Raw genomic sequence first — 21,576 nt, 5'->3', positions numbered from 1 at the left:
AAAAAGATGATCCTATATACAGAAAGTCCTAAATAATTTACAGAAATTATTGTTAGAGCTAATAAGTTCAGCAAAGTTGCAGGATATAAGGTTGATGTTAAAAATTCAATTATACTTATATATGCTAGCAAGAAAGAAACTTAAAATAAATTATGAAAACAATCTCATTACAATAACATCAGAAAGAATAAAATACTTAGAAACAAATTTAACCAACATAGTTGAAGGACATGTACACTGAAAAGTATAGATCACTGTTGAAAGAAATTACAGTCCTAAATAAATGGAAAGACATTCCGTGTTCATAGATCAGAAGACAATAAGATGGCAATACTATCCAAAGTGGTCTGCAGATTCAATGTAATCACTATTAAATCCCAATAATATTTTTATAGAAATGGAAAAGCTCAGTCTAAAATTTGTATGGTATTGCAAGGGATCCTGAAGAACCAAAACAATCTTAAAAAAGAGAAGCAAAGTTGGAGAAGTCACACTTACTGATTTGAAAACTTACTAAAAGTTACAATAATAAAAATAGTGTAGTATTAATATGTGGAAAACATATAGATCAATGGAATAGGATTGAGGATTCAGAAATAAATAAGCCAATATATCTATGGCTATTTGTTTTTTTACAAAGGTGATAAGACTATTCACTGAAAAAAGAATACTCTCTTCAACTAGTTATCTACATAAAAAAGATTGAAGTTGGACTTCCACCTCACACCATGCATAAAAATTGAGTCAAGATGAATCAAAAACCTGAATGTAAGAATAAAAATTATGAAACACAAGAAAATATAAGTTAAATCTGTATGACCTTAGATTTGCTGAAGGATTCTTAGATATGTTACCAGAAACACAGCAACAAAAGAAAACATAGATACACTGGATTTCATCAAAATTAAGAACTTCAGCACATGAAATGACATGATTAAAAAAGTGAAAAGATAACATACAGAATGGCAGAAAATATTTACAAATAAAATATCTGATAAGAATCTAATATCCACCACACATACAGAACAGTTACAAGTCAATGGCAAAAGATAAACAACCCAATTTAGAAATGAACAAAGGATGTGAATAGACATTTCTCCAAGAATGAGCAACAAGCAGACAAAAAAATGTTCAATATTATTTGTCATTAAGGAAACGCAAGTCAAAACCACATTTCACACCCAAGTGGATGACTGTAATTTTTTTTAAAAAAGGAAAATAACAAGTACTGACAAAGATGTGTGGGAATTAAGACCCTTGTACGTTGCTGGTGGGAATGTACTGTGGAAAGAGTTTGGTCAGGTTTTTTTTTTTTAATTTAACATAGAATTACCATATGACCCAACTATTCTACACTTCAGTCTGCACCCACAAGAATTGAAAACAGATATTCAAACATAAACTTGTCTGTGGATGCTCATACTATCTACAACAGGAGGAAATAAACCAAATATCCATCAACTGATGAGTAAATAAACAAGATGTGGTATATCCACACAATGGAATAGTATTTAGCCATAAGAAGGAATGTAGAACTGATATATGCTAAAATATGGATGAAACTCAAAAACATGCTGAGAGGAAGAAATTGCATGATTGCATTCATATGAATAGGTAAATCCACAGAAACAGAAAACAGATCAGTGGTTGCCAAAAACTAGGAAATTTCTAGGGAATGAGGAGTAACTGTTAAATGGGTGTGGGGTCTTCCTCTGGGGTGATGGAAATGTTTTATAACTAGATAGAGGCCAAGGTTGTACAACATTGTGAGTTTATTAAATGCCACTGAATTGCACACTTTAAGTTGGCTAATTTTACTTGTGAATTTTACCACAATTTTAAGAAGATGAGAAAACATTCACAATAATAAGACAATGTAGAACAATTTAAAGTTTTTGAGGAGGGAAGTGACAGGACATGACATTTAGGAAAATAATGTTGCCAGAGCATGGAGGTTTCACTGGAGAGGGAAGAAATTTCAACCACAGGCAGTGACCAGCTTTTTATGATATGATTTATGATAATGAAAGTGGTCATGTGTGTGTGGAGTTGATATGAAATTGGAAGGATGAAATTAAGAATAGGAGTGAATCATTCCAATATATTCCTTTTCATATAAATTTGATTTTTGAAAATCATTGTTTTCAAACGTTGTTCAACTGTTTCAAACAAAATCATTGTTTTCATTTGAAAATATATTCTAGATGGAGAATTTAGAGTCCTGCAAAAAGCATTAAATAAAGAGAGGCAAAAAGAATGATCAGAAAATATTAGGAGTCAAACAAGAATGAATGAATGCCTTGCCTATTGAAAACAAAATAAAATTATATTGGATAAACTTAGCTTCATGAAAATATTTGATGTTTCATGAAAATATTGAAAAAGAATTGTCCTTCCTTTTCCATGGTGCCTCATGTTTCCAAAAACTTCTCACAGATTAGTGTTAGCCTCCAATTCTCTCACCTCCTCCCCTCTTTAATTCAGCCTTCTCTATCTTTTACTTAAGTTGATTCTAATCTCTTGCTATTGTAAACAATGTCACAATGAATAAAATTGTGTTCGTATTATTTCACAAAGGCACATTCACCATGGTAGAAGAGATTTTCCAAGAGAACCTGCTGTAATTTTGATAAATATTGCCCAATTTCCCTTCACCTGACAATTGTAACACTTTTCCTTGGTCATAAGCAATGCAAAGAGTATCCATTTATAACGTCAAAATTTGTGACATCTTCTAACATAGGTGTGAAGTGACATCAAAATATAGTTTTAAATTGTGTTGTTCTTTTTATGTTTATACTGAGCACTTTTTCATATTTAAGACCATTTGTTATGGTTATTTTCCATGTTATCTGCTAGTCATTTAGTTTGCCTGCCTTTCTAATTGGACTCTGTTGTTCTTTTCCCATTTCTAGGGAATCTTTTCATATTAGGGACATTAGCCACTCATGTCTAAGTTGCAAATATCTTTTCCAAGGACGCCATTTGTTTCTGGACTTTGTTATTGTGGCTTTACTGCCATGCCATATAGACATATAAAATAGGCTTTACATATCATATATATATATGTAAAATATGCTAGTATTTTTCTGTTTTCTAATTTTGTTGATCTTGGATTTGAAGTCACAGTTAGAGAGACATTTTTCACACCACGTAGGAAGAAGTTTGCTGATGTTTTCTTCTAGTAGTTAGGTGGCCTTATTAGCATACTGATAGGGTTTGGTTGTGTCCCCACCCAAATCTCATCTTGAATTGTACTCCAATAATTCCTGTGTGTTGTGAGAGGGACCCGGTGGGAGATAATTGAATCATGGGCGCAGTTTCTCCCGTACTGTTCTCCTAGTAGTGACTAAGTCTCATGAGATCTGACGGTTTGATAAGGGAAACCTGTTTTGCCTGGCTGTCATTTTCTCTTGCCGCTGCCATGTAAGAAGTGCCCTTTGCCTTCTGCCATAATTGTGAGGCCTCCCTAGCCACATGGAACTGTAAGTCTATTAAACCTCTTTCTTTTGTAAATATCCCAGTCTCAGGTAGCTTTATCGGTAGCATGAAAACAGACAAATACACATACTATATGTATTTTTTTTTTTTTTGAGACAGAGTCTTGCTCTATCCCCCAATGCAGAGGTAAGATCTCTGCTCACTGCAACCTCCGCATCCCGGGTTCAAGCGATTCTTATGCCTCAGCCTCCCCCAAGTAGCTGGGATTACAGGCATCTGCCACCACCCATGGCTAATTTTTGTATTTTTAATAGAGACAGGGTTTCACCATGTTGGCCAGGCTGGTCTCGAACTCCTGACCTCAGATGATCCGCCCACCTCAGCCTCCCAAAGTGCTGGGATTACAGATGTGAGCCACTGCACCCGGCCATGTATTTTTATTTATTGTCCACTTTATTCATTTGGAAATTATCCTCACTTAAAGAAATATGTCTAGCTTTGTCTCAGTCTGTGTAACTTCCCAAATGCACCATTTTTTAAACAGTCAAATTTATCCCACCTATTAAATAAGCAGAATAAATCCTCACATTTATTTGGGTCCATTTCTGGGCTTTCTATTCTGTTACATTGGTCTGTGTACAGGCAGCTGCAGTACTGCACTGTTTTAAATATTAAAGTATTATAGCATATATTAATATTTAGTAAGGCTAACCTCCTATTACTGCTCTACCTTTTCAGAGTTTTCCTGGGTATTTTCTTTTTTCACTGTCCCTTGTGAACTTCAGAATCAACTTGTTTTGTTCCACAAAAACAACATATTGATATTTTAATTGTAATTACCTTTGATTTGTAAGCTAACTTAGAGAGAATGATGTCTTTACAATATTGACTTTTACTATCCACATACATTGTATAGCTTCTCAAAGTTTCAAATCTTCTTTTATTTCTTTCATGAATATTGGGAAGGCTTTCTCTCATATGTTTTTCTCATTTCAAATTATTTTTTCTATGTAATTCATCTTTTTTGTGGCTTCTCAATCTTCACATGGACTAATTAGTTGCTGATGAATATATGAAAACTACTGATTACCAAATTATGTGTAGTAATTTTTCAGATGGGAATTTTTTTCTTATTGAATAAAGCCCAGACTTGTTTGTCTGTTTGTTTGTTTGTTTATTGAGATGGACTCTCACTCTGTCACCCAGGCTGGAGTGCAATGGCATGATTTTGGCTCACTGCAACCTCTACCTCCCAGGTTCAAGCGATTCTTGTGCCTCAGTCTCCCGAGTAGCTGGGATTACAGGTGCACGTGACCATGCCTGGCTAATTTTTTTATTTTTAGTGAAGATGGGGTTTCACCATGTTAGCCAGGCTGGTCTCAGACTCCTGACCTCAAGTGATCTGCCTCAGCCTCCCAAAGTGCTAAGATTTCAGGTGTGAGTCACCACGCCTGGCCTTCCCAGAATTGTTTAGAATGCAATTAAACTGTCCAAAATTTATCTTTCTGGCACTATGTGTGATTTTTTTTCCTCCACCTTCCTGTCCAGCCTCTCTGGTTCACTTTCTTTTTCTAAACATGCCACATACTTTCATATTAATGTGGTTTTGTCTTTTTGCTTTGTTTCCATTTCAGCCACCAAATAGCCAAAGTCCAAATTATTAGTATTGGCTCCATGCAGCTTTCTCAAATGTCGAATTTATCTAGTGAGCATAGCTCCTGTCTCTCTTTTGCTGCAGCATGTTGCATAGATCTGGTCCCTCTCTTACACGCTAGTTGATCAATTGCATTTCTATGATCCCTCTAGCTTTTGAGTTCCTTAACAGCCATGGCTCTTTTTAATTTCTATATTTATTTTGCATCTTGGATGAGTGCCTAGACCATAGTATATATATGTTGAAGTACACAGAATAGATAGATGATAGATAGATAGATAGATAGATAGATAGATAGATAGATAGATAGATCAGTAGATAATGGAGATAGAAGATGAGATACATAGACACAGAGAGAGAGATAGATGATAGATAAATACACAAATACGTATCAGTAGTTTCTGGACTTTATTCTTTCATAGACCAATAACATTTCAAAAAATTTGGAGACAAGTACAAAGTTGTTAGGTTTTGTTTGTCTAAATCAGAGCATTAAAAAACACCACAAAAAGGTCTTCCTATCCATCTTCATTTGACATGAGAAAGGACAAATTAACCCCAAATTAGTAAGAAGGACATGAATCTTAAACTCAAGCATTGTCCTTTCAATTGGATAAATTGGGTAGGAAAATGGCAACAGCATAGTTTTGAATCTTCTCACTTCTGGAAATCAGATAGATCGATGAGGATAACAACACTATCAACCACAACAAAAAGTACAAACTACATCCTCAGAAAAATGACAATGCCAAAGTTCCAAACGACATTGAGGTGTGGTCAAAACATCGGAGACCTGAAAAGCAGACCCAAGAAGCAGCATTGGTGCAGTCCCAGCATTGGGGAGAATGGGAGAAAGAGGGGCCTGATAGTGGTCAATCTCAGAGACTGACAGCAAACATTTTCTCCTGAAACCATGCAGGCTTGCCATGATGGGAAATGCCAGGCCAAGATGGAATAGGGAGCAATAACTGGAGAAGGCAGAGGGAAAAACCATGGAGAGAGCTCGAGGAAGGCCTAAGATGACTAAACTCAGAAAATGCTCCTTTTAAAAAGGGAAAGATATAGTGGAAGGCAGTAGCTAGGATTTTTGTTAGCCATGGCTCAGAATACTCAACGATTTTGTACGTTCTTGTGAGAACAAGGAAAGGTGGAGCTACACAGTGGGGTCATAGTTTTGAAGAAATAATTCATCACTGCAGCATGAGAAGAGGAAGAATTTGAGCAGAATAATCTGGAGAACTACCCTGGGCACTCCCTCACTCCACAGGAATCTTGCTAATGGCTAGTCTGGAAAAAAAACAACATATTCAAGTAAGTGTAAGCATAACATCCAAACAAAGAAACTCGTTATTTGTTTAACCTTGAATAACATGGGTTTAAAAAAGAAACTCTTTAAAAGAATACGAAGAAAATGTGTCAGAAAATAATGCTGTCACAAAGCAAATAAAAATTGTAACTCCTACCTAAATAGATAAAAAACAACAACAACAACAACAACCAACTCTGGACTTCAACTATGAAGTTGGCTGATAGCAAGAACAAGGCCAAAGGCTAAAATTACCTGACATAAAAATGTGTGGCATGATGAGAAAAAAATAAGTGGACCAATAAGACTGTAAGTTGGAGGGCAAAAAAATCATACATGGTTCCAGAAAGTCTTCTGGCAGATAAATTGTGGGGAGTTTAATTGCTCCACTAAACAAGTCTGGGCTTTTTTCAACAAGTAATGAAGGACGATTTAAGAGTCTTGAGGAGAGTGAGCTGATTCATTCTGTGTTTTTGAAAGATAACTTTAGTTCTTTGAGTGAAAGATAAATTGTAGAGACAAGAGAGTGATAAACTAGATCAGTTTTTTAAAAAACATGGTAAAATCTCTGTTGATTTATTTATTCATCACCTGTTTATTGAGTGTCTATGATGTGCCAGGAACTGTCTCAGGTCTTTGGAAATAACAGTGAATCACAAGAATCCCTGCCCTCAGGTAGATTATATTCTAACAAGGCGAGATCACTAATACAACAAACAGACATATACTGTGTCAGGTGATGATATGCACTCTTGAGGCAGGATAGGTAGTCAAGGAAGTAACCATGTTCTCAGGATATGAGAAGTGTGGCCACTGCACTGTCAAAACAATAAGCCCCAGGATTTGCATCATAGCCAAACTCCTTCAAGTACAGCTATCTCCAGTAGGGCATTTCTTCCATAGAGAGCAAGTGTATTTTGATTTTGCCTGTCCTCAAATTGACCCTTTGGTCATTAGAACAAGCATGTACAGCTACTGCAAATGTGCACCCAGAGGGCTACCCAGAACATGCTTAGTAGTTACGCTTCCTCCCACCCTCTTAGGAATAATCATGTAATACTCCCATAAACAGCATTTACCCAGTAACAGTCAATGCTGTCATCCTCATGAGCAGCCTGCCTGGAATCCTCTCTCTCAGAGCACGATGCCTATTCTACAACTAACTTTTGGAGTATTCTTTCTCCTTTGCAATAAATTGCTCTATGCTGCATCTCATTTGCTGTGTGTCTCGTATTTAAATTCTTTTAAACTAAGAAGACAATGTATTAGTCCATTCTCACACTGCTATAAGGAACTACTTGAGGCCAGGCATGGTGGCTCATGCCTATAATCCCAGCACTTTGGGAGGCCAAGGCTGGTGGATCACCTGAGGTCGGGAGTTCAAGACCAGCCTGACCAACATGTAGAAACCTCATCTCTACTAAAAATACAAAATTAGCTGGGGTGGTGGCATATGCCTATAATCCCAGCTACTTGGGAGGCTGAGGCAGGAGAATCGCTTGAACCCAGGAGGCAGAGGTTGCAGTGAGCCGAGATCACGCCATTGCACTCCAGCCTGGGCAAAAAGAGCAAAACTCCGTCCCCCCCCCCCAAAAAAAAGAAAAAAGAAAAGAAAGAAAGAACTACCTGAGACTGAGTAATTTTATGAAGAAAAGAGGTTTAATTGACTCACTGTTCTACAGGCTGAACAGGAAGCATGGCTAGGAGACCTCAGGAAACTTACAGTCAAGGTGGAAGTTGAAGGGGAAGCAAGCACATCTTACCGTGGCAAAGCAGGAGAGAAAGGGGGAGAAGGGGGTAGTGCCACACACTTTTAAACCATCAGATCTCATGAGAACTCACTCATGAGAACAGCAAGGTGGAAATCTCGCCTTCATGATCCAATCACCTTCCACTAGGTCTCTCCCTCAACATTGGGGATTACAATTCAACATGAGATTTGTGTGGAAACACAGAGCCAAACCATGTCATTCCACCCCAGCCCCTCCCAAATCTCATGTCCTTCTCAAATTTCAAAACACAATCATGCCTTCCCAACAGTCCCCTAGACTGTTAACTCATTTCAGTATTAATTCAAAAGTCCAAATCCAAAGTCTCATGTGAGACAAGGCAAGTTGCTTCGGCCTACAAGCCTGTAAAATAAAAAACAAGTTAAGCTACTCTCAAGATACAATGAGGATACAGGCATTGTGTAAATAGACCCATTCCAAGAGGGAGAAATCAGCCAAAACAAAGGGGCTACGGGCCCCATGCAAATCCAAAACCAGCAGGGCAGTCACTAAATCTTAAAGCTTCAAAATGATCTTTTTTGACTCCATGTCTCACATCCAGGCCACACTGATGTAGCGGATGGTCTCCCAAGACCTTGAGCAGCTTTGCCCCTGTGGCACTGCAGGGTACAGCTCCTACAGCTGCTTTCGTGGGCTAGCATTTAGTGCCTTTAGCTTTTCCAGGTGTACAGTGCAAGCGGTCAGTGGATCTACCATTCTGAGGTCTGGAGGACAGTGGCCCTCTTCTCACAGCTCCATTAGGCAGTGCCCAAGTAGGGACTCTGTCTGGGGGCTCCAACCCCACATTTCCCCTTTGCACTGCCCCAGTAGAGGTTCTTCTTGAGGGCTCTGCCCCTACTGTAGACTTCTGCCTGAACATCTGGGCATTTCCCTGCATCCTCTGAAATCTAGACAAAGGTTTCCAAACCTCAACTCTTTCCTTCTGCGTACCTGCAGGCCCAACACCATGTGGAAGCCACCAAGGCTTAGGGCTTGCACCCTCTGAAGCAACGGCCCAAGCTGTACCTTGGCCCCTTTTATCCAAGACTGGAGCTAGAGCACCTGGGACATATGGCACTATGTCCTGGGGCTGCATAGGGCAGGGGGCCCCAAACCATTTTTCCCTCCTACGCTTCCAGGAGGAGGCCTCCCTGTGATGGGAGGGGCTGCCACAAAAATCTCCGAAATGCCCTGGAGACATTTTCCCCATTGTCTTGGCTATTAACATTCAGTTCCTTGTTACTTGTGCAAATTTCTGCAGCAGGCTTGAATTTCTCCCCAGAAAAGGCATTTTTCATTTCTACCACATGGCCAGGCAGCAAATTTTCCAAACTTTAAACTCTGTTTCCCTTTTAAATATAAGTTCCAGTTTCAGATAATCTTGGTTCATGCATATGAGCATACACTTTTAGAAACACCCAGGTTACATCTTGAATGCTTTGCTGCTTAGAAATTTCTTCTGCCAGATAACCTAACTCATCTCTTTCAAGTCCAAATTTCTGCAGATCTCTAGGGCAGGGGCAAAATTCCGCCAGTCTCTTCGCTAAAGCATAGCAAGAGTGACCTTTACCACAGTTCCCAATAAGTTCCTCATTTCTGAAACATCAGCCTCAACTTCATTGTCCATATCACCATCAGCATTTTGGTCAAAACCATTCGAAATGTCTCTAGGAACTTCCAAATTTGCCCTCATCTTCCTACCTTCTGAACCCTCCAAACTCTTCCAACCTCTGTCCCTTACCCAGCCAAAGTCACTTCCATATTTCAAGTATCTTTATAGCAATGCCCCACATTCCTGATACCAATTTTCTGTATTAGTCCATTCTCACACTGCTATAAAGAACTACATGAGACTGGGTAATTTATGAAGAAAAGAAGTTTAATTGAGTCACAGTTCCACAGGCTATACAGAAAGCATGGCCAGGAGGCCTCAGGAAACTTACAATCATGGTGGAAGATGAAGGGGAAGCCAGCATATCTTACATGGCTGGAGCAGGAGAAAGAGAGAGAAGGGGGAAGTACAAGCCACTTTTAAACCATCAGATCTCATGTGAACTCACTCACTATCATGATAACAGCAAGGGGAAATCTGCCCCCATGATCCAGTTACCTCCCACAAGGTCTCTCCCTCAACATTGGGGACTGTAATTCAACATGAGATTTGGGTGGGAACACAGAGCCAAACCATATCAGAAAAGGACCCAGCTTTCACAACAGCCATCAACATTTTGAGGAAAAATAAAACCAGTAAGACCACAGAGAATGATTTTGGGGTGGGGCAGTCATAGAAGTCCTATCAGACGAGGTACCATTTGTACTGAGACCTGGACAAAGTGGAGTAAGCCATGAGCCAATCTCTGTGAGAAGATCGTACTTGGCAGAAGTCAGGAGCTGGGAGTACGTGTTAAAGCAAATGGGTTGGAGCCTTTCCATCACTTGAGATAGTGTTTAAAACAACCCAACACAAATAGAAGTACCAAATAACAAACCTATGTTTGTCTTAGATGTGGAGAGATGTACTGTAGGAAGACACTGAGAAGGTGGAGGCTACGAGATTGAGATTTGGAAGCCCTCTAGGGTGGTTTTATCAGAGCACTGTCTTTTTGCTTAAGACAACTTATTTGCCTTTGCCTGACGAACATAAAGCTAAGAATGTTGCTTCTGGAAGTGATTTGTCTTTTATTTTTTTCCGCCATGTATTAGGAATAAGCCCAATTGCACTAGGGAGGAAAACAAAACAGGAAAGAGAATGATTTGGCAACCAACTAGGGGAAAAAGCCAGTCAGTTGTTTCAGGAACATGGTATTACAGTCCTTTCCAGCTTAAAAGGGAATGTTAAGTAGACTTGACCTTTTTAAAAATGGTCCTTCCTCGGGGGTGGAGCCAAGATGGCCGAACAGGAACAGCTCCAGTCTACAGCTCCCAGTGTGAGCGACACAGAAGATGGGTGATTTCTGCATTTCCAACTGAGGTACCAGGTTCATCTCACTGGGGAGTGTCGGAAAGTGGGTGCAGGACAGTGGGTGCAGTGCACCAGCATGAGCCGAAGCAGGGTGAGGCATCGCCTCACCCAGGAAGCACAAGGAGTCAGGGAATTCCCTTTCCAAGTCAAAGAAAGGGGTGACAGATGGCACCTGGAAAATCGGGTCACTCCCACCCTAATGCTGCACTTTTCCAAGGGTCTTAGCAAATGGCACACCAGGTGATTATATCCTGCACCTGGCTCAGAGGGTCCTATGCCCACGGAGCCTCACTCATTGCTAGCACAGCAGTCTGAGATCAAACTGCAAGGCAGCAGCAAGGCTGGGGAAGGGGCGCCCGCCATTGCCGAGGCTTGAGAAGGTAAACAAAGTGGCCAGGAAGCTCGAACTGGGTGGAGCCCACCACAGCTCAAGGAGCCCTGTCTGCCTCTGTAGACTCCACCTCTGGGGGCAGGGCATAGCCAAACAAAAGGCAGCAGAAACCTCTGCAGACTTAAATGTCCCTGTCTGACAGCTTTGAAGAGAGTAGTGGTTCTCCCAGCATGCAGCTGCAGATCTGAGAACGGACAGACTGCCTCTTCAAGTGGGTCCCTGACCCCCAAGTAGCCTAACTGGGAGGCATCCCCCCATAGGGGAAAACTGACACCTCACATGGCCGGGTACTCCTCTGAGACAAAACTTCTAGAGGAATGATCAGGCAGCGATATTTGCTGTTCACCAATATCCGCTGTTCTGCAGCCTCCACTGCTGATACCCAGGCAAACAGGGTCTGGAGTGAACCTCCAGCAAACTCCAACAGACCTGCAGCTGAGGGTCCTGTCTGTTAGAAGGAAAACTAAGAAACAGAAAGGACATCCACACCAAAACCCCATCTGTACGTCACCATCGTCAAAGACCAAAGGTAGATAAAACCACGAATATGGGGAAAAAACAGAGCAGAAAAACTGGAAACTCTGAAAATCAGAGCACCTCTCCTCCTCCAAAGGAACGCAGCTCCTCACCAGCAGTGGAACAAAGCTGGATGGAGAATGACTTTGACGAGTTGAGAGAAGAAGGCTTCAGAAGATCAAACTAATCTGAGCTAAAGGAAGAAGTTCGAACCCATGGCAAAGAAGTTAAAAACCTTGAAAAAAAATTAGACAAATGGCTAACTAGAATAACCAATGCAGAGAAGTCCTTAAAGGACCTGATGGAGCTGAAAACCACAGAACAAGAACTATGTGATGAATGCACAAGCCTCAGTAGCCGATTCAATCAACTGGAAGAAAGGGTATCAGTGATGGAAGATCAAATGAATGAAATGAAGCGAGAAGAGAAGTTTAGAGAAAAAAGAATACAAAGAAATGAACAAAGCCTCCAAGAAATATGGGACTAGATGAAAAGACCAAATCTACGTCTGATTGGTGTACCTGAAAGTGATGGGGAGAATGGAACCAAGTTGGAAAACACTCTGCAGGATATTATCCAGGAGAACTTCCCCCAATCTAGCAAGGCAGGCCAACATTCAAATTCAGGAAATACAGAGAACGCCACAAAGATACTCCTCGAGAAGAGCAACTCCAAGACACGTAATTGTCAGATTCACCAAAGTTGAAATGAAGGAAAAAATGTTAAGGGCAGCCAGAGAGAAAGGTCAGGTTACCCACAAAGGGAAGCCCATCAGACTAACAGCGGATCTCTCGGCAGAAACTCTACAAGCCAGAAGAGAGTGGGGGCCAATATTCAATACTCTTAAAGAAAAGAATTTTCAACCCAGAATTTCATATCCAGACAAACTAAGCTTCATAAGTGAAGGAGAAATAAAATACTTTACAGACAAGCAGATGCTGAGAGATTTTGTCACCACCAGGCCTGCCCTAAAAGAGCTCCTGAAGGAAGCACTAAACATGGAAAGGAACAACCAGTACCAGCCACTGCAAAAACATGCCAAATTGTAAAGACCATTGAGGCTAGGAAGAAACTGCATCAACTAACGAGCAAAACAACCAGCTAACATCATAATGACAGGATCAAATTCACACATAACAATATTAACCTTAAATGTAAATGGACTAAATGCTCCAATTAAAAGACACAGACTGGCAAATTGGATAGAGTCAAGACCCATCAGTGTGCTGTATTCTGGAAACCCATCTCACGTGCAGAGACACACATAGGCTCAAAATAAAGGGATGGAGGAAGATCTACCAAGCAAATGGAAAACAAAAAAAGGCAGGGGTTGCAATCCTAGTCTCTGATAAAACAGACTTTAAACCAACAAAGATCAAAAGAAGGCCATTACATACTGGTAAAGGGATCAATTCAACAAGAAGAGCTAACTATCCTAAATATATATGCACCCAAAACAGGAGCACCCAGATTCATAAAGCAAGTTCTTAGAGACCTACAAAGAGACTTAGACTCCCACACAATAATAATGGGAGACTTTAACACCCCACTGTCAACATTAGACAGATCAACAAGACAGAAAGTTAACAAGGATACCCAGGAATTGAACTCAGCTCTGCACCAAGTGGACCTAATAGACATCTACAGAACTCTCCACCCCAAATCAACAGAATATACATTCTTTTCAGCACCACACCACACCTATTCCAAAATTGACCACATAGTTGGAAGTAAAGCACCCCTCAGCAAATGTAAAAGAACAGAAATTTTAACAAACTGTCTCTCAGACCACAGTGCAATCAAACTAGAACTCAGGATTAAGAAACTCACTCAAAACCGCTCAACTACATGGAAACTGAACAACCTGCTCCTGAATGACTACTGGGTATATAACAAAATGAAGACAGAAATAAAGATGTTCTTTGAAACCAATGAGAACAAAGACACAACATATCAGAATCTCTGGGACACATTTAAAGCAGTGTGTAGAGGGAAATTTATAGCACTAAATGCCCACAAGAGAAAGCAGGAAAGATCTAAAATTCACACCTTAACATCACAATTAAAAGAATTAGAGAAGCAAGAGCAAACACATTCAAAAGCTAGCAGAAGGCAAGAAATAACTAAGATCAGAGCAGAACTGAAGGAAATAGAGACACAAAAAACCCTTCAAAAAATCAATGAATCCAGGAGCTGGTTTTTTGAAAAGATCAACAAAATTGATAGACTGCTAGGAAGACTAATAGACAGAAAAGAGAGAAGAATCAAATAGGCACAATAAAAAATGATAAAGGGGATATCACCACCAATCCCACAGAAATACAAGCTACCATCAGAGAATACTATAAACACCTCTATGCAAATAAACTAGAAAATCTAGAAGAAATGGATAAATTCCTTGACACATACACCCTCCCAAGACTAAACCAGGAGCAAGTTGAATCTCTGAATAGACCAATAACAGGCTCTGAAATTGAGGCAATAATTAATAGCTTACCAACCAAAAAAAGTCCAGGACCAGATGGATTCACAGCCTAATTCTACCAGAGGTACAAGGAGGAGCTGGTACCATTCCTTCTGAAACTATTCCAATCAATAGAAAAAGAGGGAATCCTCCCTAACTCATTTTATGAGGCCAGCATCATCCTGATACCAAAGCCTGGCAGAGACACAACAAAAAAAAGAGAATTTTAGACCAATAACCCTGATGAACATCAATGCAAATATCCTCAATAAAATACTGGCAAACTGAATCCAGCAGCACTTCAAAAACCTTATCGACCATGATCAAGTGGGCTTCATCCCTGGGATGCAAGGCTGGTTCAATATACGCAAATGGGTAAATGTAATCCAGCATATAAACAGAACCAATGACAAAAACCTCATGATTATCTCAATAGATGCAGAAAAGACCTTTGACAAAATTCAACAACTCTTCATGCTAAAAACTCTCAATAAATTAGGTATTGATGGGATGTATCTCAAAATAATAAGAGCTACCTATGACAAACCCACAGCCAATATCATACTGAATGGGCAAAAACTGGAAGCATTCCCTTTGAAAACTGGTACAAGACAGGGATGCCCTCTCTCACCACTCCTATTCAACATAGTGTTGGAAGTTCTGGCCAGGGCAATCAGGCAGGAGAAGGAAATAAAGGGTATTCCATTAGGAAAAGAGGAAGTCAAATTGTCCCTGTTTGCAGATGACATGATTGTATATTTAGAAAACCCCACCATCTCAGCCCAAAATCTCCTTAAGCTGATAAGCAACTTCAACAAAGTCCCAGGATACAAAAGCAATGTGCAAAAATCACAAGCATTCTTATACACCAATAACAGACAAACAGAGAGCCAAATCATGAGTGAACTCCCATTCACAATTGCTTCAAAGAGAATAAAATACTTAGGAATCCAACTTACAAGGGATGTGAAGGACCTCTTCAAGGAGAACTACAAACCACTGCTCAAGGAAATAAAAGAGGATACAAACAAAAGGAAGAACATTCCATGCTCATGGGTAGGAAGAATCAATATCGTGAAAATGGCCATATTGCCCAAAGTAATTTATAGATTCAATGCCAACCCCATCAATCTACCAATGACTTTCTTCACAGAATTGGAAAAAACTACTTTAAAGTTCATATGCAACCAAAAAAGAGCCCACATTGCCAAGTCAATCCTAAGCCAAAAGAACAAAGCTGGAGGCATCACACTACCTGACTCCAAACTATACTACAAGGCTACAGTAACCAAAACAGCATGGTACTGGTTCCAAAACAGAGATATAGACCAATGGAACAGAACAGAGCCCTCAGAAATAATGCCACATTTCTACAACTATCTGATCTGTGACAAACCTGACAAAAACAAGCAATGGGGAAAGGATTCTCTATTTAATAAATGGTGCTGGGAAAACTGGCTAGCCTTATGGAGAAAGCTGAAACTGGATCCCTTCCTTACACCTTATACAAAAATTAATTGAAGATGGATTAAAGACTTAAATGTTAGACCTAAAACCATAAAAACCCTAAAAGAAACCCTAGGCATTACCATTCAGGACATAGGCATGGGCAAGGACTTCATGTCTAAAACACCAAAAGCAATGGCAACAAAAGACAAAATTGACAAATGGGATCTAATTAAACTAAAGAGCTTCTGCACAGCAAAAGAAACTACCATCAGAGTGAACAGGCAACCTACAGAATGGGAGAAAATTTTTGCAATCTACTCATCTGACAAAGGGCTCATACCCAGAATCTACAATGAACTCAAACAAATTTACAAGAAAAAAACAAACAGCCCCATCAAAAAGTGAGCAAAGGATATGAACAGATACTTCTGAAAAGAAGACATTTATGCAGCCAAAAGACACATGAAAAAATGCTCATCATCACTGACCATCAGAGAAATGCAAATCAAAACCACAATGAGATACCATCTCACACCAGTTAGAATGGCAATCATTAAAAAGTCAGGAAGCAACACGTGCTGGAGAGGATGTGGAGAAATAGGAACACTTTTATACTGTTGGTGGGACTGTAAACTAGTTCAACCATCGTGGAAGTCAGTGTGGTGATTCCTCAGGGATCTAGAACTAGAAATACCATTTGACCCAGCTATCCCATTACTGGGTATATACCCAAAGGATTATAAATCATGCTGCTATACAGACACATGCACACATATGTTTATTGTGTCACTATTCACAATAGCAAAGACTTGGAACCAACCCAAATGTCCAACAATGATAGACTGGATTAAGAAAATGTGGCACATATACACCATGGAATACTATGCAGCCATAAAAAATGATGAGTTCATGTCCTTTGTAGGGACATGGATGAAGCTGGAAACCATCATTCTCAGCAAACTGTCGCAAGGACAAAAAACCAAACACCACATGTTCTCACTCATAGGTGAGAATTGAACAATGAGAACACATGGACACAGGAAAGGGAACATCACACACTGGAGCCTGTTGTGGGGCGGGGGCAAGGGGGTGGGATAGCATTAGGAGATATATCTAATGTTAAATGACGAGTTAATGGGTGCAGCACACCAACATGGCACATGTATACACATGTAACTAACCTGCACGTTGTGCACATGTACCCTAAAACTTAAAGTATAATAAATAAATAAATAAATAAATAAATAAATAAATAAATAAAAATGGTTTTCCTCATATATTTCTCATAAAATGAGATAGCTACTCTGGAAGATCATTTGGCAGTTTCTTAAAAGCTAAGCATGCACTTACCATACAACCCAGCAATGGCATTCTTGGGCATTTACCCCAGAGAGATAAAAACTGAGGCCCACACACACAAAAAAACTGTAAGTAATTGTTCATAGCAGCTTTATTCGTAACACTTAAAAACTGAAAACAACAGAAATGCTCCTCAATAGATGAATGTTAACACAAATATTGGTACAACCATACTATGGAAAACTACTCAAAATAAAAAGATACAAAGTATTGACTGATACATGCAATGACTTCAATGGATCAAGAGGATATTGTGCTCAGTGGAAAGCTCCATCTTAGAAGGTCATATGCTATATGATTCCATTCATATAACATTCTCTGTATGACAAAATTGTAGGGATGAAAAATAGTGGTTTCCAGGTGTTAGGGATGCTGGGGGATAGTGGGGTGAGTTTCACTATAAAGGCACAGGGGACACCTGTGTGGGATGGAATTTGACTTTGATGTTGGTTATACAAATCCTCACATGTAATAAAATGACGTGGAGCTACATAATACATTGGTACCAACGCCACGTTTCTGGTTTTGATATTATACTATAATCATGTAAGATAGAACCATTGGGAGAAATAAGTGAAGGGTACGTAAGACCCATCTGTACTATTTTTGAAACTTTCTGTGAATCTCTACTTACTTTAAATTTTTTTTAATTTAAGATTTTTAAACCCTACTGAGGGTCTCTGGACCTTAGAAAAAAATTATCTTCCGCTTTTTCTGATCAGAGGAACTTATACAAACAGAATTGATGTTAATAAAACATATTTATACTTTACAGAATGGTACAGAATTTTCAGTAGAGTCTAGAATTGCATAGATTTTAATCAGAAATCATGTCTAAAATATTGTTCTATGGCTTCTGAGAAAGATGAAGTCTGACCTCATTCAGGACCGCTCAGGGGCCAACTTGGCTTTTGTCTGGTAGTCTGAGCAATTGCCTCTTCTCTTCCTTCTTCCGAGTTGAAAGAAATCCGCAAAGTGTCCACTCCTGATCATTAAAGTTCAGACTAGTTCACACTGGCTGGCAAGAACAATGTAGCTGTCTACAATGTTAGCTGCTAGTTGTTTCTTTAATTTCTGTATTGCAGAATGCTCCTTGGTGTTTACTTCTCAATTCAAGAAAGTGTACCCAATGTCATATATATGGCCCTTGGCTTTTGGCCCTCTAATATTTGATTGGATTTAAAAGGTATTTGATCACACAGGTTTTCCACTTGCTTGTTCATGATGACCAGCTCAACTGCCATTGTCTCCGTCAAGATTTCTCTGATGTCCCTCCCCAACCCCATGCCCATTGTTTTTCTTTTCTATGTCCACGTGTGACTTATACTTACAACCTATAGGTGTCACAGATTCTAGTGATATGTCAGTGCTTCTACTGAATTTTAAGATTTTGCTGGCAAAATGTTAAAGTATCTACTATTATTCTTATCATAAAATAAGCAGTAAAGAAACATTGGTTAAATTTAATTTACACAATTATTTAAAAAATTTCTTGCTGAAAACTCAGGCCCTAGAATTTAAGGGTTCTCAATAAGTAAAGTTATGAAAGAAAATAAACCTTGCATTTCTAAGCTGCAAGTAAGCAAACTGTAAGATTCGGTGATTTCATTACAAAACTCTAAAGCAGGCATTTCCCATATTCTTAGGGAAAATTGTTGTTGGACAAAATTTTATTCTGAATGCAAATGCTCTAGACTAAAATCAGTGCATGCTTAGCATTTAGCACAGTGCCAGGCACAGAGTTAGCACTCAATAAATGTTACCTACTCCCTATTTCATCAGTTTTTAAGATGTACCTGTTTTGTTCACATTTTAACTTATAGAATCAGGATGCATCCTGTAATCCATGGTATCTTACAATATCTTTCAGCCAGAGGCAGTGCTGATGTAATTGTTTAAATGCCTTTCCTTGACACCATTTACTAAGATCAAGCAAGCACCAACAGCCAAGTGTCCTAGGCTTAATGAAATATGCATATTAAAATTCTGCCTGGTTACATCCTGGAATAGTGCCTATCACAGAGTAGGTGTGAATATGTGTTGAATAATAACTAATATGATAACCTTTGGTTACAATTTACAATTTAAAATACCTTGTAAATTGGAAATGTGTCTGAAAGACAAGAGCTCCCTTCCTTGGGTAATGTCTATAAATGTCAGCAGAATGTCACCCTTGTTCTGTCTTATATTCTGACATTGGCATTACCAATTATTGCAGGAAAGGTGCAAATTAGAAAGGCAGATGGTATTTTGCAAATATATGCATTGAAGGGGCAAATACCTAACTGCCAACGTGGACTCGTTTCTGTTGCCATTTCTTCTCAACAGAGTTGATCTTGAGCTATTTCCTGCTTTCTTGGTAGAAGATGCATTCCCTATGTTACTCATTTCCAAAAGCAGCATGAGTTACTTTGTCTTAAAAAAGCAATGTGAATTTCTTGTGATAATAAAATATACATGGCTCAAGTACAATTTTTTAAAAATCATGTAGTATAGCCATTATAAAAAAACATTATAAGGCTCCCTCAAAAAAGTAAAAATAGAAGTACCATACGATCCAGCAATTCCACTACTGGGTATATATCCAAAGGAAATGAAATCAGTATGTTACAGAGGTATCTGCACCCTCATGTTCACTGCAACTTTATTCACAATAGCCAAGATATAAAACCAACATAAGTGTCCATCAATGAATGAGTAGATGAAGGAAATGTGATACATAGACACAATGAAATACTATTTAGCCTTTTAAAAGAAAGAAATCTTGTCATTTGCAACCACATGGATGAACCTGGAGGATATGATGTTACATAAAATAAGCCAGGAACAGAAAGATAAATACTGCATGGTCTCACTTATGCGTGGAATCTAAGAAAGTCAAACTCGTAGAAGCAGAGAGTAGAATGATGGTTATCAGGGGTTGGGGGGTTGAAGGAGTAGGAGGTTGGGGAGACATTGGTCAAAAGATAACAAAATTTCAGTTAGGAGAAATAAGTTCAAGAGACCTATTGAAAAACATGGTGACTACAGTTAATAACAATGTACTGTATTCTTGATAATTGCTGAAAGTAGACTTTAAGTGTTCTCACCACAAAAATTGATAATTATATAAGGTAATGTATATGTTAATTAGCTCCATTTAGCCATTCCACAATGTATGCATATTTCAAAACATCATGTTGTACCATAAATATATACAAATTTTCTTTATCAATTTTTAAAATTAATTTTTTTAAAGAATCATTGGAGGAAAGACAGTATCAGAGGTCTTTTTCTCTTAAATCTGATAGGGTGTATTTCCCAGTTTCCTCCCTTGACCTTGAGACTTTATAGAAAAGATACAATGATAATTTTCTGTTTTAATTTCCAGGATACAAGAGAATTTAGGAAGAAATATACAAATAAAAACACAGAAAAAGACGTCCTCTGAAATTCTTCTCTTCTCTTTTACTGTCATTAACCACTGTCCCATAAATCAGGCATTTTACCTCCTTCTCACCCAACAAGTCGAACCAGCCACTAAGTCCTGGACATTCTGCCTGCAGGATAGTCACTGTCCTTCTGCCCATCTCCACGTCTACCGCCAGTTCAAGTTCAGGCTCTTCCTTTCCAGCCCAGGTTATAATAGCCTCTAGTTATATAATTTTCTGTAGTCCAGTCTTTCCTGTTTTGAGGTGTCCTACACTGATGGAAATGGAGTATCAATTTCACATTCAAAAATTTTCAGAAACTCTTTCTTGCCTCTTTGATGGCTAATAGACATCTAAACTCAGTATGTCCAAAACTATGGCCCTGGTCTTTCCTTCCAAACTCTTATTTTCCATAACCTTTCTATTGCAGTTGATGGTAGACATCTCAAAATCAATGTGTTCAACTTGCAAGACCCAATTTATTTATTTATTTATTTATTTATTTATTTATTTATTTATTTATTTATTTGAGACAGAGTCTCATTCTGTTGCCCGGGCTGGAATGCAATGGCACAATCTCGGCTCACTGCAACCTCTGCCTCCTGGAGTCAAGCAATTCTCCTGCCTCAGCCTCCCAGATAGCTGGGATTACAGGCGTGCGCCACCAGGCCCGGCTAATTTTTTGTATTTTTAGTAGAAATGGGGTTTCACCATGTTGGTCAGGCTGGTCTCGAACTCCTGACCTCGTGATCCGCCTGCCTCGGCCTCCCAAAGTGCTGGGATTACAGGCGTGAGCCACCGCGCCCAGCCCGCAACACCCAATTTATGTTTCAAAACTCACTCCTCCCACAGTCT

Source organism: Gorilla gorilla, chromosome 3 (assembly GCF_029281585.2).
Source record: "Gorilla gorilla gorilla isolate KB3781 chromosome 3, NHGRI_mGorGor1-v2.1_pri, whole genome shotgun sequence".
In the NCBI taxonomy this organism is placed as follows: domain Eukaryota; kingdom Metazoa; phylum Chordata; class Mammalia; order Primates; family Hominidae; genus Gorilla; species Gorilla gorilla.
The sequence above is the reverse complement of the archived record's forward strand: the minus strand, read 5'-3'. Positions refer to the sequence as shown.